The sequence below is a fragment of the Amborella trichopoda genome, chromosome 13, assembly GCF_054954075.1.
Source record: "Amborella trichopoda isolate Santa Cruz 75 chromosome 13, AtrichopodaSantaCruz75HAP2 v2.0, whole genome shotgun sequence".
Lineage (NCBI taxonomy): Eukaryota > Viridiplantae > Streptophyta > Magnoliopsida > Amborellales > Amborellaceae > Amborella > Amborella trichopoda.
Window position 1 is genome coordinate 38,553,393 of NC_142348.1, and position 27,237 is coordinate 38,580,629.

Below are 27,237 nucleotides of genomic sequence, written 5' to 3' on the forward strand. Positions count from 1 at the left end.
ATTTTACAACCTTATAATAGAGCAGTTGTGTTAAATCATATAATAAAAGAAAAGAAAGAAAATCCCACGTACAACTATGCCAAATTGTAGCGCTTGAGTAAACCGATCATTTTTTAGCGAGGGCATTAGCTACCATGTTGGCCTCTCGAAAAGTATGGGCAATAGACCACCTGTAGGGCCAGAGCCTGGCACGACAATTGTCTCCTACCATTTGTAATCTCTATGTTTCTATCAGTATTGGGAAGCAACCCTTCTGAACAACTAAAAGAATGAACTTCTTCTAAAGCCTATAATTCTGCATAATTATTTGAAGTAAGTCCAAAATGTTTAGAAAAAGCGGTCTCAAATCCATCATGGCTATCGTCAAATTGGATTTCATTAAGTAAATGAGAAATTTCATGGCAAAAAAAAAAAAAACATAGGAAAAGAGAGAAAGAAAAAAGGAAAGAGAGAAAGAAGAGGGCTTAGGAAGTAGCTAATTTCGCGAGAGCATCAGCAACGCCATTTTTTTCTCTGTTAATGTAGCATAAATGGAATTCCTTGGCAGAGATAGCCAATATAATTTCATCCAAAATGGAGGTCCATTGCCAAGGAATAGAGGGTGGGTGGGTGCACCATTTGATAACATTGGCTGAGTCTCCTTCAATAATACTGCAGTTATGATCATTCTGAATCCGAGAGATATCTTTTTTGACCACCGTCAATTCTGCCTCACTGATGTCACAAAAGGTAAGATCCCCAAAATAGGAGAAGATTATATTCCCGGTAATCCCTAACAATCTCACTATAACGAGCTTTTTGAGTCTCGGATCTAACATGGCCATCAAAGTTTAAGTTTAGCCAGCCAACTGAAGGGGGATCCACTGAGAGGATTTAACCATTTTGTGTGGTTGATGTGAGATTAACACTACAAATTTGGTAGTGAAGAACTCTTTTGGGTAGCTTTTGAAACACGATGATGCTTGAGCCCAGAGAACTATCAACTTCATCATCCCCCAAGAGATCTCATCTCAACCATTTGAGACTCCCTCGAATACCTGTGAATTTCTTTCTTTCCATAAAGACCACAGCTCCGTAGCACACAAATTAGTTATATGTTGGATCTGACCTGAACTGACTATTTTTATTTAAATATTTAGTTTTATAAACAAATAAAAAATTTATAGTATATTTTTTATATTATATACTTAATATTATTAATTTGTATCTATATATTTATTGAGTTGGGTCAGGTAAGATCATGTTGGTTTCACCCAACTCGAACTTGACCCGATTAAAAAAGATCTAAGCTGGACACAGACCCAATCCTGATTGGGTCAATGTCAAAATGGACCCAGACATGGCCCATCAAGTTTAAAATTTCGATCCAAACTGAAATCCAATCTGGACAACCCATCTCATGTGTCGACCCGACCCAATTCCCACTCCTAAGGACAAGGATTTATTCCCACCCCGTCAACAAGTCAAGAAAAGAATAAAAATAAACCACAAAAGCTTGAATTAGAATATGACTGTCATTTATTTCATGGGCCCAGACTTAACATGGAAAAAACCAAGCTTATGAGAATTGACTTTCAATGAAATGGATCCTTGGACAAGCTTAAAGCACATTTAGCAAATTTAATGCAATATGACTCTAGAACCATGACAATTGTGTATCATACCCGGAGTTACTGAGCCATGGCAACGGTAGATGTAAGTGATGCTTGCAATGTAGCATGCAGGTTGGAAAAGCCTTCTCTCGTTAATTTGTACAAATCAAGCAACCAGTGATTCATATTTTGTAGGAAATCAACCTACACTTCCTGAAAATAGCCCACCAACATGGAACGCATTAAAACTTTGCTTTCGATCTTTATGTTTGTTTTCTGGTTTAAAATATGTATATTGTGGCTGTGGTTCACTAAGAGCACTTTCCAATTAGCCATTCCAGGTTTAATGTGGTCCTCGGAATTATGTGAGTGAGCAAGTCGTCCCTAGTGAAGGTGTTATCATAGTTCAAGATATTGAGACTAAAAGACTGAGCATGATATATGAGGAAATCGATCCAATAGAATGCCTCACTAGATTAGCCTAGCCTGTCATGAAGTTATAATTCAACAGGGTCAGGATTTTGATAACTGTAACCATCTTGTTAGTTTTTCCATATCTCATAACTTTGTTTAAAGGCTTGTAAAAAAGTATGGTTAGCCAGTATGGGACAAAGGCCTTAAGGGTATCTCTTCTTGGTATGGTTCTTTAAATTTTTTCAATCTCCAACATTGGCAAGTTTGCAAAGAATGGCCTCCTACAAAACGTTCCAACAATATCCCAAGGCAAAACCTGTTAGTATTTTTGGTTCGAAAAATGCTTTAGTGTGTTTCAAAACAACTTTGGTGTTCTTGTTCTTTCTTAAATTGCTTTTGTAAAGAGAGAAATATGTGCAAAATTGAAGAGAAGAGAGTTTCTTGAGCTGTATTCAAGAGTATACATTCCCATGTAATATACTCTAAGTACAAAGGAGAGAGATGTGCATGTGCAAAGCACGTGAAATGTGAGACGCGCACGTGCACATGTGAGGGCTTGGGCGCAAGGGCGCTTGATGGCATACTTTACACTTCACATGCTCGCACGTTGATGCTTGTGGGATATCCAATGGTCCTCTAATCATCACTACAAGTCAGTTAAGGGGCTGCATGTAACTTGTAGCTATTGGTGGTGCATGTAACCAAATACTATAGTAAATGAGCAGCCACTTATAACTCTACATAATGGGGCTTCTATCCCATACAAGATGGATACTTAGAACAACTTTTGAGCCTCTCAACAATATACCATTCTCTATAATTCCAGGGAGAAAAACCAGTAACTCTATATAATGGGGCTTTTATCCCATACGAGATGCATACTTACAACAACTTTTGAGCCTCTCAACAACATACCATTATCTACAATTTCAGTGAGAAAAACCATGGGTTAACATACTTTCTCTGTACTCGATTTTGCCTCTTTCTCTCTCTAGAATTTCAAGACTCTAATGTCTATTGTGTGGGTTCCAAGTTAGAGTGTATAGTGCTTAGGAACATTGAAAAAGACCTCTCTATTTTCCTATATCCCGAGGCAAAGTTCCCTTCTTATGCATATCAAATTCTATATCGAAGGGGGACAAATATCGTTTTGAGAAAGCGCTTCTACGTACCTGAAAACAGGAAGAGTTCGAGATATAAGTTTTTGAAATCGTACTATTTTCTATCTCTATTTCACTCAACCAAATTCCAACAATTCAAGACGATAATTGATGGGTGAAAGAAGGGAGACTGTCATAACTTCTTTGAAAGTCATGAATCACAATTTTACTCGATTCGAACATCTCAACCGGCTGAATTTCAAGAGATGGTAGCAAAATATTCTCTTTTGCTTACCACTCTCAATGTGGCTTACATAGTCACCGAGGCAATGCATGCACCGCCACCATCTGATGGCTCCATCGTAGAGCAAACTCAATCATACAAGGTACAGATGGAGGATGACTATATATATAAAGGTTATATCCTAAATGCATTGGTGGACTCGATCTATGACATTTATGTCTCCATTGGACCGACGATAGAGCTGTGGAAACTACTTCAAACCAAGTGCTTCACGAAGGAGTCTGGTGACAAAATATTTCTGATATCTAACTTTTTAGATTTTAAATTAATTGAAAACAAGCCTATTCTCTCTCTTAAGTATACGAGTTACAGATTGTAGTCAATGAACTTAAAGATTGTGGTATTTCTTTGGATGAATATTTCTTATTAGGCTCAATAATTCATAAGCTACCCCATCTTTGAGTGAGTACCAAAAGAAGATGAAACATAAGAAAGTTGGTTTTGACTTGGTTCAACTTCAAAGATCTCTTCGAATTGAAGAAGAGAATAGACTTAGGGAAAAGAAAGATGAATCAATTCATTTTTACTCTAAGGCAAACCTTGTTGAGCAAATATCAAGTGCTCCATATAACAAGAAACCTTTCTTTTCTATGGTCCGTAATGAAAATTATAAGATCCAAAAGTTTATTGTCAACAATAATAAAAACAAAGCCACATGTTATGTACATGGAAAACCGGGACACTATTCAAGAGAGTACTGACACTAAAAAAGGCTCAAAAGGCTTAGAAACCAAATGAACTTGACCACTGAAGAAAAATTTGTAGCAATGGTCACCGAAGTGCATATGATCGATAAATATAATAGATGGTGGGTTGATACCATTGCTACCATTCATGTGTCTAACAATCGAGACATGTTTAAGACTTTTGAACCAGTGGGTGACATTAATTCAGTTCAACTTGGACCTTAAGCTATAGAAAATATGTTTGGAAATGGTACGGTGGAACTAAAATTTAGTTTGGGAAAGGTATTCACCTTATAAAATGTGTATTACGTACCCGACATGAGAAGAAACCTTGTTTCAGGATGTATCTTGATAAAGAAGGGATTTAAAATGGTCATTGGGTCTGACGAACTCATCTGGACAAAAAATCGTATATTTGTTGGCAAGGGATACTCATGTGATGAGATATTTAAGTTTGATCTTGTTAATGAAATGAATAAGTCTTCTGTATATACTGTTGCCTTTTGTAATGTGTGGTATGGGAGATTAGGACATGTTAATGATGCTTCCATTAAATCTTTAGTTAAATTAGGATTAATTTATGATTGTGATGAATTAATTAAAGAAAAATGTTGAGTATGTGTACAAGCTAAAATTACTAGAAAACCCTTTCATTCAATTGAAAGAAATAGTGAATTGCTAGGACTTATACATAGCAATGTATGTGATTTAAATAACATTTTAACTAGAGGTGGTAAAAGATATTTTATTACCTCTATTGATGTTTTTTCTAGATTTTCTTATGTTTATTTGCTTAGACATAAATACGAGGCTTTTAAAAAATTTAAAGTTTTCAAAGCAGAAGTTGAAAATCAAGGAAAATCAAAACTATTAGAATTGATAGAGGACGAGAATATTTATGAAATGACTTAATAAATTTTGTGAAAATAATGACATTATTCATCAAGTAACTTCTCCTTATACCCTTTAACAAAATGGACTAGCGGAAAGGAAAAATAGAACTTTAGTTGAAGTGGTAAATGTTATGTTTATTTCTTCCTCTGTACCATTAAATTTATGGGGTGAAACTTTATTATCTGCATGCTTTATTTTGAATAGAATTCCATATAAAAAGTATGATAAGACCCATTACGAGCTTTCGTTTGATAAAAAACCTTCTCCGAATTTTTTCAAAGTAAGAGGTTGTCTAGCATATATTAGACTTCTAGATCCTAAAAGAAATAAATTGGGTCCTAGAACATCTAAACCATTTTTTCTGAGATATTATCTAAATAGTAAAGCTTATAGATTTTTTGATCTAATTTCTAACACAACTTTGGAATCTAGAGATGTTGAATTTTTTTAAAATCTCACTTGTAAAAGGGAAGTGAATAAATCAATTAACACCCAAAATAAAAATAATCATGAAAATGATCATAATGTTGATGAAGAACATGTAGAAAATAATGATTACGAAATAATAGAACCAAGAAGAAGTAAGAGAATTAGAGGTGTTCCATCTTAGAACTTTGGACCTGACTTTTATATTTATCTTGTTGAGGCTAATCAAAATAAAAATTTGAATTCATTACCTATAGTTTCAAATGTGGGGGAAGATCTTACATCTCTAAATGAATCTTTGGCATCTCAAGATGCAATTTTTTGGAGAGAAGCTATAAATAATGAAATGGATAATATTATAGCTAACAAAAACTTCAAAATTAGTAGATCTTCTACCTAGTTTTAAACCCATTGGTTGCAAATGGATTTTTAAAAGAAAAATGAGTTCTGATGGTTTTATTAATAGATATAAAGCAAGATTAGTTGCTAAAGGTTTTAAATTAAAAAAGGCATCGACTATTTTGACTCATATGCACCAGTAGCAATAATTTCTACCATTAGATTACTCTTAGCAATAGCCTCTATCAATCATCTAGTCATAAATCAAATGGATGTAAAAACTACTTTCTTAAATGGTGACTTAGATGAAGAAATATATATGGAACAACCCGAAGAGTTTGTAACGCCAAGTTATGAGAATAAAGTTTGTATTTATGGACTTAAATAAGCACCTAAACAATGACAAAAGAAATTTGACAATGTGATGACGTCAATTGGTTTTAAGAGAAATGATGGTGATAAATGTGTGTATAGTAAAAAAATAAATTCTTTATGTGTCATAGTTTGTTTATATGTAGATGACATGATTATTTTTTGTTCTAATCTAAACATTGTGGAGGAAACTAAAAAGTTCATTGCATCTAACTTTAATATGAACGACTTAGGAGAGGCTGATGTAATACTTGGTATCAAAATAGTGACAAAAGAAAAAGTATTAATCTTGACTTAACCTTAGTATATTAAAAAATTGCTTAATAAATTTGAACATACTGATAGTAAGCATGTCTCTACCCCTATAGATCCTCATATTAAGTTAAAGAAAAATGATAAAAAATATATATATCAACTTGAATATGCTAGGGTAATTGGTAGTTTAATGTATGCAATGACTAGTACGAGGCCTAACATTGCATATACGATGGGCACTTAGTAGGCCCTAGTAAAGAGCATTGGGATGCTAGATCTCGAGTATTAAGATACTTGAAAAAAACTATCAATTATGACCTAAAATATGTGAGTTATCCCGGAATGTTGGAAGGGTATAGTGATGCTAATTGGAATATTGAAATCTAAAATTCACTATCAACATCCGGATGGATATTTACATTAGCGTGTGATGCGATATCATGGGGTCAAATAAAAAAACGTGCATTTCACACTCTACTATGGAGTATGAAATTATTGTTTTAGACTTTGCCAGTACAATATATTATGATAATCAAGCTACTATTGCGATCGCTTATAATAATCTATATAATGGAAAATCTACATATTGCGAGAAGACATAGCTCAATTAAAATACTAATTGGGGATGGAGTGATTAGTGTATAATATCTAAGATCAAAGAAAAATTTGGATGATCATTTAACTAAATGCCTTGTAAGGGACATTAGTAAGCTGTCAAATCGAATGGGCTAGAGTCCATTGAGTAATCATCTACAGTGGGAACCCAACTTAGTCTTTTGTAACCTCAAAACTCTATGTTCAATATGGTAAAATAAATTGTACATGTGGTTAGTTTAGTCACTAGATGACAAAATATAAAAATCACCATTCATAGAAAATCCATACGGTGGAAAGTCTAGTGAGGACCTCTATGTTAGTCGGATGAGCTATGCTCTTAATGTTGTTTATGGACAATATTTATAAGTCGGTCTATTTTATATACATGGACACTTTTGATAGACACACCTATATAAGTGTAGAAGTGATGCCACTTCTTGTGAGATGGACTCGTCTCTAGAGCACTTATGAAATCGGGATATAAACACAAGGCCGAAAACGTATTGGCCGCTATTAAGACACCAGAGTTGAATATTGTTTGTGAGTTATACTGCCGGTCTGATATATAAGCAACTTGGTTCAAAGTTATATGCTACTACGATACTTGATGGATTTTGTAATGTACACTCTAAGTGAAAGTTCAAATCAAAAGATACTTTCATGGTATGCAAATAATATGTTTCATATGTTTGTTTTGTTATTTTGAAATAATGGAGGAAATCGTTAGTATTTTTTTTAAAAAAAAATGCTTTAGTGTATTTCAAATTAACAACTTTGGTATTATTGTTCTTTCCTAAATTTCTTTTGTAGAGAGAAAGATATTGGTTTAAATCCCACATTGAAGAGGAGAGTGTTTCTTGAATTGTATTTAAGAGTACACATTCTCATGCAATATACTCTAACTACAAAGGAGATAGAATGTGCATGTGCGGAGTACACAAAGAGTGCGATGCTCATGTGCGTGTGAGGGCGTGGGTGCAAGGGTGTTGAATGACGCATTTTGCACTTTGCACACTCGTACTAGCCATTGATGCGAATGAGACATTCAATGATCCTCTAGCCGTTGATGAGATGGAGGCAAAAGGAGGCTATAACAAAAGTCATCAAGAGAGTTAAAATACATGTAACTTGTAACCGTTGATGGTTCATGTAACTATCATTATAAGTGAGTTAAGGGGTTTATGTAACTTGTAGTTAGTGGTGCCTGTAACCACCACTACAGTAAATGAGCAACTACCTTATAACTCTATATAATGGGGCCTCTATCCTATACGAGATGCACACTTAGAACAACTTTTGAGCCTCTCAACAACATATCATTCTCTACAATTCCAGGGAGAAAAACCAGTGGGTTAACTCTCTCTCTCTCTAATTGATTTTGTCTCTTTTTTCCTCTAAACTATCAAGACTCTGGTGTCTATTTTATGAGTTCCATGCTCATGTGCATAGAGCTTAAGAAGATTGAAAAATACCAATCTGTTTTCCTGTACCCCGAAGACGAATTGCCCTTCTCATGCACATTAAATTCTATAAGGAAGGGGGACAAATATCGTCTTGAGATAGCGTTCCTGCGTGCCCAAAAACAAGAAGAGTTCGAGATATAATTTTTTGAAATCGTACCATTTCTTGCCCCCATTTCACCCAACCAAATTCCAACAAAACCCATAAAACAAAGTATTGAAATAAAGCATTAAAACATCACGCCACCACGCCCCAATACTTCATCCATTTATTCACACAATGGAGATTGCAATTTCTAAGACAATATACTTTTGACAAAATTTCAACTCAAGTATTACAAAACTTAATAACAAATACAAACACAACTTCAATACATGGACTCAAAAGGCAATCTTACTCACATTACACCATAAACACATGAATAAAAGGACAATGGAACCATAACACTACTTGTTTGAGTAAATGAAATGGATGCTCAAGGCTGCTATATATATATATATATATATATATATATATATATATATATATTTGTTATAAGGTTTAGTTACGGTCCTAAAATGTTCTTCTTCACGTAAAGCAATATAGGTCATTGATCATAATAATCTATGGGATGAAGAGAAGATTCAAATTAAACATACAAATATTGTCTAACTTTCATAAATCAAGGGTGAATATTATGCCCTTATCCATTGGAGGCTTCTAACCCTGATTCTCCCATAATCTATCTTTTCAAAAAGCATAGAGCATTAAAATTTAAATTTACGCCAATGGATTTTGAGTGAGGAAATCTCATTGCCACTCATCAAGTGAGAGAAATGGTGCATGGGATGGCGCAGAGAGAAGAGCCTGTCGTTTTCTAGAGGAAACTTCCATGTATTCAAATGTGTATGCAACTTGTATCCAAGGAATCCTAAGTACATTTTACATGTGTTCAAGGTATCTTGTAACATATATCCCACTTGGAATTAATTAATAAAATACACATCATATGTTTCACAAATTTCGGCCCTCTAAAAGTATACCAATTGACCAAAACACAACCAAAATCCCGCCCTAGGACAATGTCAAGTGAGGAGAGAAAAGGATAGACCCTATACGATGATTTCCTCATGATGTCACTGGAGCAAGGGCCCCTCTATAAAGGGCAACGCCCCAAATGGGCCTTTTTATGGGATGTATGGCTCAAGTGACAACCATTGACTACTTGGGCCTCACATATGCCATACTCATATGGTCATGTCTGCCTTGGTCATTTTTAAAAATTATTTAATTCCACCATTTTTTTTAAAAGAAAAATTTATAAATTTTTTAAAAAAATTTAAAAAATAAAATTTCATTCTTTATCAAAAATAGGTGATGTGGGATCTTTCAAAATTCATCAAAGAGGAATAGACGACCGACCCAACATGCTCCCTTATGAATACTTCACAACCCACCATCCACATTAAAAATTGAAGCTCATGCTTGCTCCCTCATAGCTTGTCACAAGGTGGAAGGATTCTGAAATTGCTAATGTGAATTACATGTACTACCTACGAGGAAATGATTTCTATCACTCAAGGACTTGGTGCACCACAATGCAACATATGAGAGACTTCTATTCGGCACATGTGCATGTCCTCCTCAAGTCCTAATCAAGGAGACAATGTTTCTGTAGGTATCATATGCGCATGTCGTAGAACCAAAACGTCGTTTTTGGCAAACAAAATTTCCTAGGCCACAACTTCCAAACCGTACATTGTATTCAAATAATTATTGAATTGTTGAAAAGCTTATGCCTTCTGCTTTGATTTTGTAATTGATTTGGACCTAAACATCACATTTTATGGGGGTCGACAGGGCATGTCAACCATTTTTAAGCGGTTTTGAGTTGCATCATGAGGTATATCGTTAGCATTAGTAGCATTAACGCACAACAGGGGATTTTTAGAAGACTTGGGCCAAATTTGGGTTTAATGTCAATGAGTACGACACTAACATTAACAGTGGCAACTTGAGCGTTGGTGGCATTGCCACAAAGGGACCAAAATAAAATTTCCTACAAACAAACTTGTTTGGATCATAACTTCCAAATCATGAATTGAGTTTGGGTGATTCTTGGACCATTGGAAAGTTTATGATCTCTACTTTAATCTTAAAATCCAATTTGGTGCCCAAAATACTTATTCTTGAAGGATATTATGAGGTTTTGGACTTTAGGGTATCTGTTTTCAAAGTTAAGGGTCTCGAAATTGTGTATCGGATGGTTTCCTATGTTTCTTAGGTTTATGTGTGTCTAGGATGATTAACTTGAGGATTTGGATGCATCTAAAGTCAATGGTTTACGTTTTAGAAGGTGTCCCTATAGTTTTAGGGTTGTATTGCCTAAATATAAAAAAAGCCCTATACAAAATATATTGTTTGGGATGTTATTTAAAATTTGTTCAACTGCTCATAATATTACATCTTCTTTTATACATATACTTATTTGCCTTAGCTCTCTAGTTCTGTAGTGAGGAAACTCGAAGCAAGGTAAATATTTATAGATACTTTTGGCTTCTTAAATTGCTATGTAATTTGGCTCGATGAAGATAGGGTACAATGGTTCCTCAAAGATTTTGGAAAAAAGAGATGTATATGTGAACACCGATATAAGGATGAAGTTAGTACTAAAGGACAAAATACACGTGCCAGATCTGAAAAAAGAAAGGCAATGTCACCATGGAATAATCTTCATTTAACATGTGGCACAGGCGACTCGATTACATGAGTGAAAACGGAATACAGGTCTTAGCAAAGAAGCATTTCTTCACTTATATATGAAAGAAATATCAAAGTTGGATGAATAGGTACTCCCATGCTTCTTCTTGCAATTCTCAGATAAAGCAACTATAGGCAATGGGGCCCTGAGGATAAAAAGGTGATCAAGAGTACAGATATGGTCTTTCAAGAAGATCTAACCATTGAAGATGAGGAGAAGCCAAATATAGTTCCTCCAACCATGTGCACGATGAAGACACGGGGAAGTAAACAAATAACTAAAAAAGTATAGATCCTAAGAGTATGATGGGCCAATTTTGTGTAATATGAAGTAAGGGGAGCAACCTGTAGTTGAACTAAGAATGTCATTTATGGCACTAAGACCATCAAATAGGTACTTTGCATTAGAGTATGTCTAGTATAAGGAAGGGAGCAATCCATAAGCTACCAAGAAGCTCAGGTTGACGAATACTAGGAGGAGGGAGTTCAAGCAATGCAAGAGATGGATTTCTTGCATAAGAAACACACCTATGACTTGGTAAAGTCGATAAAGGCTAAGAATAAACTAAATAACAAGTAGGCATTTAAGATAATTAATGAAGAAAATAGCTCAAAACAAAGGGCATATAACAAAGTTGATTAAGAAGGGCTTCAGGCAAAAGAATGGCATCAGTTCTGATAAAATATGTTCTCCTGTGGTGAAAATATCACCAATTCAAGTGTTATTAGGCCCAGATGCAAGCTTCAAGGTAAATTTTGAGCAATTAGTCCTTTCTCCATTGTAATTTAGCGGAAACCATTAAAATGGAGCAGCCATTAGGATTTAAGGTGAATGGAAATGAGCAATTGTTTTGGAAGCTAAAGTACAACCTACATGGATTTAAATAATCCCCCAAGGTAGTAGTATAAAAATTTTGCTTCGTTCATTTGCAATCATGAGTACGAGAAAACATCCTCAGACCATTGTATATTGTTAAGGGATTCCATGACGATGTTGTAACTTTCGTTTTACTGTATTTTAATGGCATATTAATTGTTAGTCAAGATGTCAACAAAATCAATATGTTGAAACAAGAGTTGAGCAAGGCCTTTGCCATGAAGGACTTAGAACTACCTCAACAAATCTTGGGAATCAAGATATTATTGGTGGTTTAAGACCAATGCGCTAGAAACACAATCTTTAAAAAAAAAAAATTATTGTATTAAAACTCTAAGGTTTAAATGCATGAATAGCTCAATACAAAACTATAATACATCTATGCTAGCCTACAAACATGGTTTATACACGTTGGAATAATAAAAATTCAACCCTAATAGGTCCCTTACAAATCCCTTATTAAAAAATATAATTAAACTCAATACAATATCCAAATACTCACAATGTACATCTCTACAATATATTACATGATTTGTACCCAACATTCATCGTTATATCAAAATTATCCGTCTGCATTCTTCATCCTTATCATATATTACGATGTCTCATACACATCATACACTTGATTATGATAATCCAATGAGATTTTAATTCACATAAACAATATAACATCGCATTAAAGCTCATACTATATGATTATAAGAACAATCTCAATACTCAACCATAACATACTCAATTTAATTAATCATGAATCCCTCAATAACTGTAAATATATCAAATTAATATGCAAACATAAAATGGAGAAAGCCATGGTTCAATCCCCTTATACTCGGGCCAAAAAAGAGCTTTTTGACGACTTAATTTTGTCCCATTGTCTAAAGCACATGTGATATAATAATTCAAGGAGATCAATCTAATAAAAAGAAAATAATCATTTTTATTTCACTTAATGGGGATCAAATTATGAGGGAGACATGTATCAAAACAGCCACTCAAAGTTTGAGAGAGGCTACAAAAAATAAAGAAGTTACAGTGAAACTACTCCATGTGGTCCATAAGGGACCATACGAACTTTTCAACATTAAAAAATGAACTCAAGGGACTATGTTATATGCTCAAATATGAAGAAATAAACATCTCATCAGTTGCCTATCCTCAGTAAAAATTCCAGAAAAATAAGATTAAAGGTGAAACTACTCATGATCATGAGTAAGCAAGCTAGCGTACACATACTATGTGTATAGAGTATACTATTGCTTTGAGACTCTACAAATATCAAGTTTTCATGACCCAAAATGAAGAAAGATACTGTAAATTAAGAATTACGGTAAGCTTTGATAATGAAAATGAGGTAGGAATTGAATTATAGGAAGAAAAATCAATACTTTAATGAATCAATAGAATGGTTTCAAATGAAAGCTCAAGGATGGAGATAGTTTTATGGGTGGCTACGTTATTGTCAAGGGGGATCTCTCTCTCTTTAAAGTGAATACATAAGTTAGGGTTATAATTGATCTCATAAGTTACTTTTATACTTAGATCATAGAGGTGGATTTGATCTCGATCCTTGATGCCTTAGATCAATGATACATGAGAGTCTTTTATTCAAGTCACTCATTCATATCTTATTACCAAGATCAATGGATGAGCTTTTAACATCATTCACTCCTTAAAACCTATGTTTATAATTATTTTACCTAAAGCCCTTAGCTCAATGTTTTATAGCCCATTACATCTAAATTCATGTCTACACTTATGCCCATGGTTTTTGATTAATTTGTGAGAGTCAATAAAAGATAAGAACATGGACATAAAGGTAATATGGGACATCCACAAATGTAAATAAAATATCTTATGACACCACTAATAGGATTTTCACAACACTAAAGTTTCATATGGGTCAAGCCCATAAGGTGGTGCCACATAAGATATACCCACATGCCACAAAATCATATGTAGATAATAACATAAATCAAATTAATTCTTAAAATCTCACGACTTCACACATGCCAAAAATAATGGCACATGTAAGCAAAAATAGACATGTGACTCGAATCAAACTTAAATCATAAAATTATATAACACTTTAAATAACAAGATAACATGTTATAACACAATACCTCCAAAAGAACTAATGATAAAATAGGTTCTCATGTGGATATGACATCAGCATGATGTCATCCACGAGTAGGGAGGTGGGAGTGCCACGTGGCAACCTTATAGCCACTTGGGATCCATGTGGCATCCCCATAAGATATCCTAATTTGGTATTCATGTCAAACAAATTGAAAATCACATTTTATATTATTTAAAATTTTTTAAAAAATCTCAAACAAATCCCAATAATTCTCCAAATATTTTGTCAATATTATTACACAATTTCTCATCAATATAAAATATTTTCTCATCAATTTTAGATTATTTTGGGCTAAAGGTAGATGACATATCTAGACTAATAACACTAGCCGGAGCCTTCCATTGGGCCAACCCAAATGATGTTCCACCGGTGTCTCAAGTCGATCCAACGGATCTATGTTTCATAGTCTATGGTAGTGACACATATTGATCATATCAAAGTCGTTGAGCCAGAGCTTCCTGTCATCGGGGGTTCAATAGATTATCAGTGCAGCCCTGTAGGATATGTTGTTACTCTAATATAAGGATCCTCTCAAAGCACATCTGCACTAGCTCATCTAAGTCGGATAATACTACAGAAGAGTGGCTTCCCCATACGAATGTGGGTGCACATGGTAAGGAACAGTCTCGTGTCAGGATATGAGCTTATTTCCCATAAGGTAACCGTTTCATACAGGGTAAATACTCTTTTAAATACTGAAGTTCTATTATACTCAATTAGATTCTCCAAGCTCTGGCTTATCGTAACAATTATGAGGCATTCTAATCAATAGTCTTGACTCGGAGGTGACCCTCACACCTCCCCGAGAGATTACTCTTTCAAAATGCATGTTGTCAATGCCTCATAAAACTCGGGTTATAAGAATCTGGGGCCTAGTACGTCAAGCACCTAGATTCAGTCTCTATCTCTAGCTCCCACTAAGAGAAAGACTATTGGCTTTATGACCTTGAAAGGCCACATAGCCAACATTCTCCCACTTGGCCTTTTGAGGCCTTAGAAGCGATTTTCTTTTTCATTCTTATACATAATAAAACAATTTAAGCATCTATTCTCAACCATAAAAGCAATACTCATATCAAGTTAGGAAGAAGTATAAATAACCAAGTTAACTTTCTCAATCTCACATCATGCACAACAATAAACCATTGTATGCTCCATAAACATAATCAATCAGCATGGTCCAATAGCACTATCAATAGTCAAGAAACAATAAAAGCAAGTGTGTTACTTGCAAGAGAATTGTCATGAACTCTTTTTTATGTTTGATGCATGTCACATAAACCACAAATCACAATTTAAATATCATGTTATTCAGTGTCATCTTACTCATGTCAATGCCTCACATACTAATCTAATTGGTACTAATGCAAGAGTAATCCTCATTTTCAACAATCATAGATTCTACAAATATAATGGGTACCCCTAAAGGAAAAGAACTATAAGAACGTATGGCATGGCAAAGAGTACAATACTTGGATGGGCAGAATGATTGAAAAGACATATGTTATGTGCTATAGTCTTCCCATCATCAATCTCATGTATCTCCTATATATTCTCAAGTTTCCTAATCACTTTTATACATATTTTCATGTACATGTTTATGACAATGTATGCTCATAAAGATTGACATATATGTTTACATCTATCTTCTTACTTGCTCTCTCAACATTTATTCATGTGCTCAAATGTTCACAATTCTATGCTCCTATCAATTCTCAAGTGATACATATTTGTTCTCGAACAAATGCTTATTAAAATCACACTTTAATCTCATGCAATGTTCTCAAAGTTTCATTAGTTACGGACTAGTACCTTGTCCATTCAAAACCAATGTGTGGGAGTAGTACTTGAACTTTCAAGCATTTCACCATTCAATACATTCAATCTCTTGTTGATATTACATTCGGATTAGATGGCTAGCAGGTGTCATCATGAACCTATTCATTAGATCCAATCCCAAGATCAAAAGAGGTTCAATTATACATGTCTGAGTAACCAAGCACATTATCAATTCGAATCAATTAGGGCAATATCTCATGTAATGTGGGACTTATCAAAGTTTATTGGATTTCTCTCACATTTAATCTCACAAATTATCTTAGGGTAAACAACCAATTGCATTAGGTCATATGCATATAGTCCATGCATAGATAGTCACTATTAGTGTGAATAGCCCACAAAATGAGGTGTCCTTATCATCACATGATCATATCATAATCCACATATAAATATGCGGCACTGCATAAGGTTTCACATGCTATTAAAAACATTTTCAAGTGGTTATGCATGCTCTACTAAAAGGCCTACTAGCCTTAAAGAGATCGGTAGAGACATTCAAGTGAATCATCCATGTGAAAGTGAATACATATGATCATCATGGCATGGAATGCATGTATGGACAAGTGAGGATTTATTACCATAATGTCACACAATTAATCATTGAAATTTCAATAGTTTATAAAAAAGATGCCTTACAACTCTTACAAGTGGCATGTCTTTAAGTGACTTAAGACTTCTCAATGTGGCACTAAATGCAAACAATAATACTTATAATGCAGCGAAAGAAGAAGGCCCATGGGCTCATAAAATGATTAATTTCAAATAAGAGATCAAACACTCTTTTCGGCTTTTATTTACAAATTATTCATATTGAATGCATATTCCAAGTTTTCATAAGTGAAATTGATTTTAGATATAAGTTTTTTCAAAATCAATATCAAGATTATCTCTTTAAGGATGGTTTTACTACTTAGACTTACTAAAGATGCTCCTGCTAAAACTAACAAGGTTGTCTTTCAAAATAACTTGAATTTATGTCTTGGAAAGCAATTTACTCTTAAGTAAAACTTCAAAGGTTTCCAAAAGAACTTTATTCAAAGATTGATGACTATGAGATACTCCAAAATATAATGATACACAGTTATATGGTCGTACCATAACGTTAAAAGAACGTCTTTAAGGGCAATTTTCCCAAATGGAAGGAGCATGAACTTTAGCATAGTCATAACTTTTTAATGGAAAGACAATACATAAACAAAATGGGGTGGAATCCCCTTTATGGTTTCTAACATCCGCTTATGTTAAAACATTTTAAATATAGAAATCCTCTTTCAGAAGAAAAAGCATTTAAGGTTAAATCTCTTTCATCTCATTTCCTTAATTATTACAATCCAGACTCAAGCTACATTTTGGTTCGATTGATCTCAATTTCCAAAAGAATGAAAATATGTATCTTCTAAGGAAAGACTTATCTCACATATGAAAAATCCATTTTCCATGATTATCGAGCCTTAACTGCGATGTGACAAACCTCATATACCTTTCATAACATATACCACGTTCACTTATTCAAATATGTTGGGATCATACATCACTAAGTACTCACAGAATGAGAATATAATATATCACATTATCTCATCATATTGGAAAACTCAAAATAATGAAGCGTATAGCTTGAGGCACCATAAAGACTAGTCAATGCTAATGTCATATTCATGATACATCTTATGAACAAATAATAAACATTCTACATGTCACATAATTTTCAAACAATCGTAAATACAATACTTACACATGCCATATATCTTGAATTAACCATGTTCATAGGATCGGTATTTTGAATCAAAGATTATAAATCTAAAATCAAGGTATATGATATATGTCTTAAGCTCATATAAGAGTTGACACAAGCATTCAAAATCTCAATATGTAAATATCGGCCTAATTCAAGTTTACAGCTTATGTGATGAGTCCAAGCCTTCTAATCATTAAACTTATATAATACATGAAGATATTCTGTCAATAATTACTCATAAGATATCATAAAAATTAAAAAGGTTATTCTTTAAGAAATGAATTATCAATATATTGAAATCATGCACAAAGGTAGAAAGAAGTCATACTTTATGGTCTTAAAGTGACATAATGTGTCAATACCTTGTCTTCGATCTGTGATTTAGATTCACCCTTTTTATCTCTCTTTTGTAATTATATACTTTGTCTTATCCATCCACATGCGTCTTTAGTCTTGTTGTCAACTTCATCACACACTGTCCGAGAGTAGCTCAGATCTAAAACAAGACTCGGGGAATCAGGTATTAAAACTCATACTCACGATTCAGTAGGCTTTATGTAACTCCCCCACTGATCTAAAATACCTTAAGAAATCATAAGGACTTTCAACAACGTATACTTCATTGTGGGATTACACAAATGTAAACACCCATTCTCTTCATACAAATTGGATATAGCAAATACTGTTTTTCTGATTTTTCAGGATGACCACTGTCCACTTCAACGGACATAATTTTAAATTGACTTATCATTAATCATGGGACTTGTTCTTACATAAATAACACTCAAAATGATACAAGTTTTATTAGAAATCATTATGTAATAATGGACCAAAGTAGGTTAAACATAATGGTTCTTAAAGGTTCAATGTCTGCTATGTATAGCAAAAATTATAGTATGACACCCATGTAGTCAAACGACCATAACTTTCAAAATATGGGGAATTTACTCATGAGGCTTGGTTTTTTGAAACCAAGACTCATTTTTCTATGAGCATAATATATTGACTATATATATTGTATTGTTATTAGATGACTCAATAGAACCACACACAGAAGTGTAAAGTTCGTGAAAAATAATCTCAGAAATCTGGCACACTTTAATAAACTGTCAATAACTTCTAAAATATACATAATATGGTCATGAGACCTTTTCCATATGAAAATAGACTCAATAACACAGAGTACTACCAAATAATATTGTCTTATATAAAGTAGTGAATGCCCTACTTTTCTCTCACATACAGACAACAGTTTTGGAAAATATTTAGTTCTCATACCAATGACATTATCATTTCTCAAAATCAAATCGCATACATCATGGAAACCATGATCAAGATTTATGCAATCTAAAAATTACATTATACACAATATAAAACGACTAAGGGACCATATTAGAGCCCTGTTATGATACCATTTGTTGGTGGTATAACACCAATGGGCTAGAAACACAATCTTTTAAAAAAAAATTCATTGTATTAAAATTTTACAGGTTTAAATGCATGAATATCTCAATACAAATCCATAATACATATATTCCAGCCTACAAATATTAAACTCAATACAATGTCCAAATACTCACAATGTATATTTCTGCAACATATTTAATGACTTGTACTCAAAATTCTTCATTATATCAAAATTACATTATAATTTCATCTTCATTCGCATCATATATCACAATGTCTCATACATATCATATACTTGATCATGATAATCCAATAAAATTTCAATTCACATAAACAATATAACATCGTATTAAACATAGTTCTACATGATTATAAGAACAATCTCTATATTCACATAATAGACTCAATTTAATCAATCATGAATCACTCTATAATTGTAAATACATCAAATTAACATACAAAAATACGTGGAGAAATCCATGGTTCGAACACGTTGTGCCTGGTCAGGACTTAATTTTGTCTCAGTGTCTAAGGCACGGGTGATAGTAATAGCTCAAAGAGATCAATCCAATGGGAAGCAAATGATTACTTTTATTTCACTTAATGGGGACCAAATCATGAGGGAGACATGTATCAAAACAGCCCTTCAAATTTTGAAAAAGAAACTACAAAAAAGAAAGAGGTTATAGTAAAACTACTCCATGTGGTCCATAAGGGACCACACGAAGTTTTCAACATTAAAAAAAGAACTTAATAGATTATTTTATATGCTCAAATATGATGAAATAAACCTCTCATCAGTTATATATTCTCAGTAAAATTTTCAAAAAAATAAGATCAAGAAAATCAAGGTGAAACTACTTAAAATCATGAGCAAGCAGGCTATTATATACATACTATATGTATAAACTACACTATTGCTTTAGGATTCTACAAATATCAAGTTTTTATGACAAAAAATGAAGAAAGCTGCAGTAAATTAAGAATTACAACAAGCTTTGAAAATGAAAATGAGGTAGGAATTGAATTATATGAAGAAAAATTACTACCTTAGTGAAGCAATAGTATGTGATTGATCACGTACATGAGGGACTACTCCATAGAAGGGTTTTAAATGAAAGCTCAAAGAAGAAGATAGTCTCATTGGTGACCACAATTTTGTCAATGAGGGCTCTCCCTCTCTCTTTAAAATGAATAAACAAGTTAGTGTTATAATTGACGTCATAAGTTACTTTTACACTTAGATCATAAAGGTGGATTTGATTTTGATCGTTGATGTCATAGATCAATGGTACATAAGAGGATTTTATCCAAGTCACTCATCCATATCTTTTCGCTAAGATCAATGGATGGGTTTTTGACACCCTTCACTCCTTCAAACCTAGGTTCATAGTCACTTTACCTTAAAGCCTTTAGCTTTATGTTTTATTTCCCATTAAGTCCAATTTTGGAATAATTTGTGAGAGTTAATAAAATTAACACACAAATTTGATGTATAATTGTAAATACATCAAATTAACACACAAAAGTACGTGGAGAAATCCATGGTTCGAACACATTGTGCCCGGTCCATAAAATGGTCTTTTGAGGACTTAATTTTGTCTCATTGTCTAAGGCACGGGTGATAGTAATAACTCAAGGAGATCAATCCAATGGGAAGCAAATGATTACTTTTATTTCACTTAATGGGGATCAAATCATGAGGGAGACATGTATCAAAACAACCCTTCAAATTTTGAAAGAGAAACTACAAAAAATAAGGAGGTTATAGTGAAACTACTCCATGTGGTCTATAAGGGACCACACGAAGTTTTCAACATTAAAAAAAGTACTTAATAGATTATTTTATATGCTCAAATATGATGAAATAAACCTCTCATCAGTTATATATTCTCAGTAAAATTTTCAAAAAAATAAGATCAAGAAAATCAAGGTGAAACTACTTAAAATCATGAGCAAGCAAGCAATTATATACATACTATATGTATAAACTACACTATTGCTTTAGGACTCTACAAATATCAAGTTTTTATGACCAAAAATGAAAAACTACTGTAAATTAAAAATTACAACAAGCTTTGAAAATGAAAATGAGGTAGGACTTGAATTATATGTAGAAAAATTACTACCTTAGTGAAGCAATAGTATGTGATTGATCACGTACATGAGGGACTACTCCATAAAAGGGTTTCAAATGAAAGCCCAAAGAAGAAGATAGTCTCATTGGTGACCACAATTTTGTCAAGGGGGCTCTCCCTCTCTCTTTAAAATGAATAAACAAGTTAGTGTTATAATTGGCGTCCCCATAAGATGTCCCTATTTAGTATTTATGTCAAACAAATTTGAAATCACATTTTTTATTATTTAAAAATTCCAAAACAATTATCCAAAAATCTCAAAAATTTTCCAAATGATTTGTCAATATTATTTCACAATTTTTCATCATATAAATTTTTTCCTCACCAATTTTAGATTAATTTGGGCCAAAGGTAAATGAGATCTCTAAACTTATAACACTAGTCGGAGTCTTTTATTGAGCTAACCCGAAAAACGTTCTATCGATGTCTCAAGTCGACCTAACGGGCCTATGCTCCATAGTTTATGGTAACGATACATAATTGGTCACATCAAAGTCGTTAAGCCAGAGCTTTCTATCATCGGGGGTTCAATGGAATACTGATACACCCCTGTGGGACATGTTGTTACTCTAATACAAGGGTCATCTCAAAGCACATGTACACTAGCTCCTCTAAGTCGGATAATACTATAAAAGAGTGACTTCCTTATACAACTGTGGGTGCACATGCCATGGAACGGTCTTACATCAGGATACGTGGTTTATGCCCCATGAGCTGACTATTCCTTATAGGCCGAATACTCTTTTAAATACTCGGATTCTATTATACTCAATTGGATTCTCCAAGTCCATGCTTATCGCAACAACAATGAGGCATTCTAATCAATATAACCCTGACTTAAAGGTGACCCTCACACCTCCTCGAGATATCACTCTATCAATCTATAAGCACTCAATGTCCCATAAAACTCGGGGTATATGAATCTGGGCCTAGTGTGTCAAGCAGCCAGATTCATTCTCTCTCTCTAGCTCCCACTAAGCAAAAGCCTTTTTGCTTTATAGCTTTGAACGGCCACATAGCCAACAGATATCTTGTGACGTGAAGGTTGGAAAATAAAGTTTGTCAAAAGAAAAGCGCATTGAAAAAGTACTCGGAATATTCAACATGAACAAGACGACACCTTTCGGTTCCCCACATGAGAGTTACTTCAAGTTAAGTACCAACGAAGCACTTTAAATGTAAAGTACAATGAAGAAATGGAGAACGTACCATATTCATCAACCATGTGAAGTTTAATATATTCCATATTGTGCATGAGGCTAGATATTGTACACAGAGTTGGCGTAGTTAGCATATTCATTTCAAAACATGGCATGGAATATTGAGCAGCAGTCAGGTGGAATTTCAATTATATCGAAAGAACATCCAAAGTGTATTTAATATTTCAAGGAGGTACAGTTGTGCTACAGGGTTACCTAGATGCAGAAAAGCTTGAAATATAGACTCTTGAAAGTCAACATCAGGATACATGTTTAGTTTTTTAGGGGAGCTATATCGTGATAGTCTAAGTTAAGAAGTCTGTGGCCATCTCAACTACAAATCCTACATATTTTATAGTTGCAAAAGCCAACAAAGAGATGTTATAGACAAAGAAATTCGTCCAAGAGTTAGACTTGAATAGGAGATGTATATTAAAGTGCAATCCCATTAAGCAAGAATGCTAGTTTACATTCGAGGGTGATGTGTTTTACCATTGGATTTAAGATATCCTAGAGCAAAATGATCGCAACTAGAGCTGGTTAATACTGACAAGAATGTACCAAATAATGTCAACAATTACCTCTGCTAGAGACAAGAAATAGTTCTGCAAAAGCATGACTAGATGGCTATCATCAGAATAGCATATATAAAACTGAGCTCCCCTTCATGAGATTGGAGTGGAAGATTGTTAGGCATTCCATTCCATGAGGAAGGGACCCCATTTACATTAAAATAGGCGTTGGACTGCTATGGCATTGCCCAAAATGAAGGGGCATGAGTGAAGAGAGGTTAAACCCAACCCTAATCAACTTATGAATATGTGTTAGCACATTTGTAGGCATTCAAGGGAAGAGAAAACTCGTTCAAAGAGAGAAACCCTCAAGAGTAGACAACCTCTAGAGATAAAAACTTTAAAGAATAGAAGCCTCTAGAAAAAAAAAAAACATAAGAGAGATTAAAGAGACACTTAAAGAGAGTTATAGGGGTTTGTAGTCCAAAAGAAGGGGAGCCTCCTAAAGTAGGAAACCCATGAAGGAGATTGCTTCGTGAAAGAAAGACTTTGTTTCACCAAATCATTGTAACCCCATTGTTTTAGTGGATTGTTTGCCTATCTCTTAGGAACTTTGCAGGAAAGGGTGACCCCATGTTAAATCTTGTACTTAATATTTTCTCTTAAGAAAAAGTTTATATAAAGTTGCAACTTTACTTCTATAGCTATGAATGTACCTCAAAAATCCATCAGAAAAAGTAGTTTTAATGTTGAAAAACCATTTGATTGATCACCTCAACATCGACATGTATGACCATGAAAAATAAAAGATTTTAAGTCTAAAAAATAGTGCGTTTTACAGCATATTATCTACACTGTCCATTTTCAAGATTTTCATATGTTTATAGATGTACTTGATTTTAACTATTTTTGAAATTTAAAATTTTATAATTAGATATAAAAATAGATTTTGAGATAATCTTAATAACAATTTACATCGAAATTATATACCATGATAAAATTTGGAAGGGCACCTTACCTCTACAGCTACGGATGCATCCATATGCCAACTGCACCCTTTCTTTTATTACGAGTCTTTCTTCTTTCACAGTCCTACACATACATAAAGTGTTCTATATTTTATGCCAATGAGTGTCTCTGTTACATGCATTCGCATTCTTGTATGAGGACTCCAACAACAAGAGCCAAGCACTAAAAACATGCATGACTCCACCCCTAAAAAAAGGCCCTGGCTCAAGAAAACAAATGCATGGGCGGCGTCCCAAGGTTCATCGAGGTCCTTCAAAGCAACAAGTTGATTGATCATCTTTTAGTACATATATGAAAAGACAACACACATGACCACTTAGCCCCTCACAGGGGCGCCTCTACCACCATTACCATGCAAGATTCAGCGACGAGAGTTTAGAGAGAAAAGAAGAAGGGCAGAGAGATGAAAAATCTTTCATTATTTTTATTTCGTCTTGAATGCCATTGTAAGTAACATCAGGGTTGATGAAAAAGAAAAGTAGTGTAAATGATGAGAGAACTATTATGTGGAGTATCTTTCGCATATGGTGAATAATGTAATTTTTCCTATTCTTTACAAAAAAATATTAAATTAATCTGCCAGCTGTTGCTAACTTGACCAAGATTTAACAAAATTCAATTACACTAAATGGTTAACTTTTTTATCTTGCAATTATTCCAATGGTGTTGCCTCTGACTTCCCTCTTTCATCGCCTCAAAAATGATGGTTACAAAAAAAAAAAGAGAAAATGGCATAACAATGCCTTTTTCATTTGGGCACCTTACCATGTGATTACAGTTTTTGAGATTCCTTTTAATATCACAAAGTTCTATAATTCAGTGATGTGAAAAACAGAGCGGACCGGCTAATTCAATCAGTGAACTGGTGTTTTTTGCTTGCAAGGACATGAACCCGCTCTGAACCTATGAACTGTCTAGCCCAATAATTGGACTGTCCGGTCTACCGGTTCAGTCGTGAACCATTCGATCCAAATATGGGCAAAAAATAATTTCTGCTCCCTTCTTTAATTTTAAGATAAAAGGGTCATAAGAGAGAGCTTTCTCACCCTTTAAACACAAAAAGGGGTAAAAGTAAAACCATAAATTAAAACCTAAAGGTGAACTTTTAAAGAGAATTAAGAGAAAGAGAGAAGAAATTCTTTTTTTCATACCTTTATCTCTCTCCCAAGCTCTCGAACGTCAAACCTCAAGCAGTACAGTAGTCCCAAACAAGATTCTAGACAGTTCCAGCGAGATTATGGCCACCTGCAACAGTCAGGTTAGTTTCTTTATTTATTTTAGTTTTTATTTTTAATATTTAGTAATTTTTGAGAACTTTTTTTTAGTAATTTTAATATTTAGTACTTTAGGGTTTAGAAAATATGAAAATGGATAATTAAGAATTAGGTTTTTGTTGTTTGGTATTGCATTTTTATCTTTGGTTTTAATTTTAGGTTATTTTGAAGGGCTTTTACAATTTGCAAAGGCCCTAGAAAATATGACCCAAAAATACAGAAAAATAGGAAAATCCCTAATGTTTTTGGGTTGTTTTATTTTACACATATAATTTTAACTTTTAATGTCATAATTCGTAAGGGGCTAGAAAGTGGAACCTAAATAAAATGCAGAATAAAAAGAAGAAAATAAATAAATTTCTTCTTTCCAAAATCGCAATTCTCTTTTAGTTTTTGTTTTGTAAAAGTCATTACAAGTTAAACCAAAAACGAAATACAAAAAAGTAAATACAAATACATTTGGAAATCCTTTTTTTTTTTTATGTTTTTATTTTTTCAATTTTTGGTATGGGAAATACACAAAAAATAGAAAATGCAAAAAATAAAAAAAGGAAAAATAGAAATGGAAAAAAAAAACATAAATTAAACTTCTGTCTTTTTCCCATTTTTCTTTTTTTTTTTTTAATTAATTAGTTAATTTTTTAGACCAGTCCTATAGGTGAACTTGTCCGGTTCAGCTGATCTAACTAAACCGGTGCCTTCACCAGTTAGGTCATCGGGCCGTCGTGACAACATTGATACAATCGTACACCTCCATTTTAGGTATGGTAAACTAAGCAAGCCATGGTAAACTCTTCTCCATGAAGTACACTTGGTTTACACCATTTTGATTGAAAGAATTTAACAGTCCTTTCTCTGAAAATCTGTGTTTTGACCCACAGCATCAAAGAATTTAAGAATCCTTTCTCCATAAAACTTTGTTTCTTGGTTCACTCCAATTCTCTTATACCTCAGATGATCACGTCCCCCATTTGAAGCTACTTTGCGGGGTGGAATGACAGCAGGAAGCATATTCATCAAGCACAATGAAATTCAGACAGACTTCGAGAGATCAGAGGAACGATAGAACCTACCCATTGGCTGTTGTCATCGGATGGCTGGGCGCTCAATTCATTTTCTTTGCATTGGAAGATTAGTTCATCATTGAATGATGACATACAAATTATCAGGAGTCTTGACCCCTGTCGAAATTAGGATGCAGGGATATCGACCTAAGGTCCAAGCTAGCCACTGCACTAATCCTGCATACCAAAATATACATTCACAAATCAGTTAAACCAACACAAAAGTGGTTAATCTAATTGAGATTCAAGTTGAATACTTTGGGTTGAGAAAAAGATATCCATCAATTAACAATTAAGTATACATGAGGCGAAGAGATTTGCTGTTGCGCATTGGATTTCACAGCGTTTAGCAGCGCTACATCTCAATTTCGTTTCCAACTGCTGAACTACGCAAAGAAGAAATTACAGATAAAAATAGTTTCTCTTGTACCACCTTTTTCTTCTTTCCGAAAATGAAAATACCACCATAAAGAGCTTGTAAAAAGAGCTAAAGTACTTTGCTGTTTTTACCAATATTGATTTGGCCTGGAGAAACAATACACAACATTGAGAGGATCGAAGGGGCCGACCCCAATTTGTTGCGATACGGCTTTGACAATGATGATGATGGTTGAGAGGATTGAAAAGATTTGTTGTCACAGCGAGATGATACTGGTTGTTTAGAACAAGTAATCTATATCAACCAGTATCATCTCTCCTGTGACAATAACAGCTTCATCCATGCTCTCTCTCTCTACACTTTTATCTATCTCTCTTTTTGAAATGGTTCTCCCTCTATTTCTATGTCAAAATATGTGAGTGACAAGCTTCTACTATGTACAAAACGCTACAACTTCTACCCTGCAAT

General features: G+C 33.8%; 1 long non-coding RNA gene across 17 annotated transcripts; it reads right to left on the minus strand.

The window, feature by feature from the left end:
• Positions 1-356: 356 nt before the first annotated feature.
• On the minus strand, positions 357-27,237 carry LOC110008290 (uncharacterized). Of its 17 annotated transcripts, XR_016047642.1 has the most exons (9): positions 26,901-27,237; positions 26,693-26,771; positions 26,400-26,567; positions 25,204-25,297; positions 24,042-24,115; positions 18,130-18,263; positions 16,006-16,130; positions 1,665-1,805; positions 357-1,037 (listed from the first exon to the last, which is right to left on the minus strand). It is a non-coding gene; the product is annotated as an uncharacterized LOC110008290 (long non-coding RNA). The 17 variants fall into 17 exon arrangements; XR_016047647.1 differs by lacking the exon at positions 24,042-24,115 and having other exon boundaries at positions 357-1,047; positions 26,901-26,989; XR_002283057.2 differs by lacking the exon at positions 26,901-27,237 and having other exon boundaries at positions 26,693-26,867.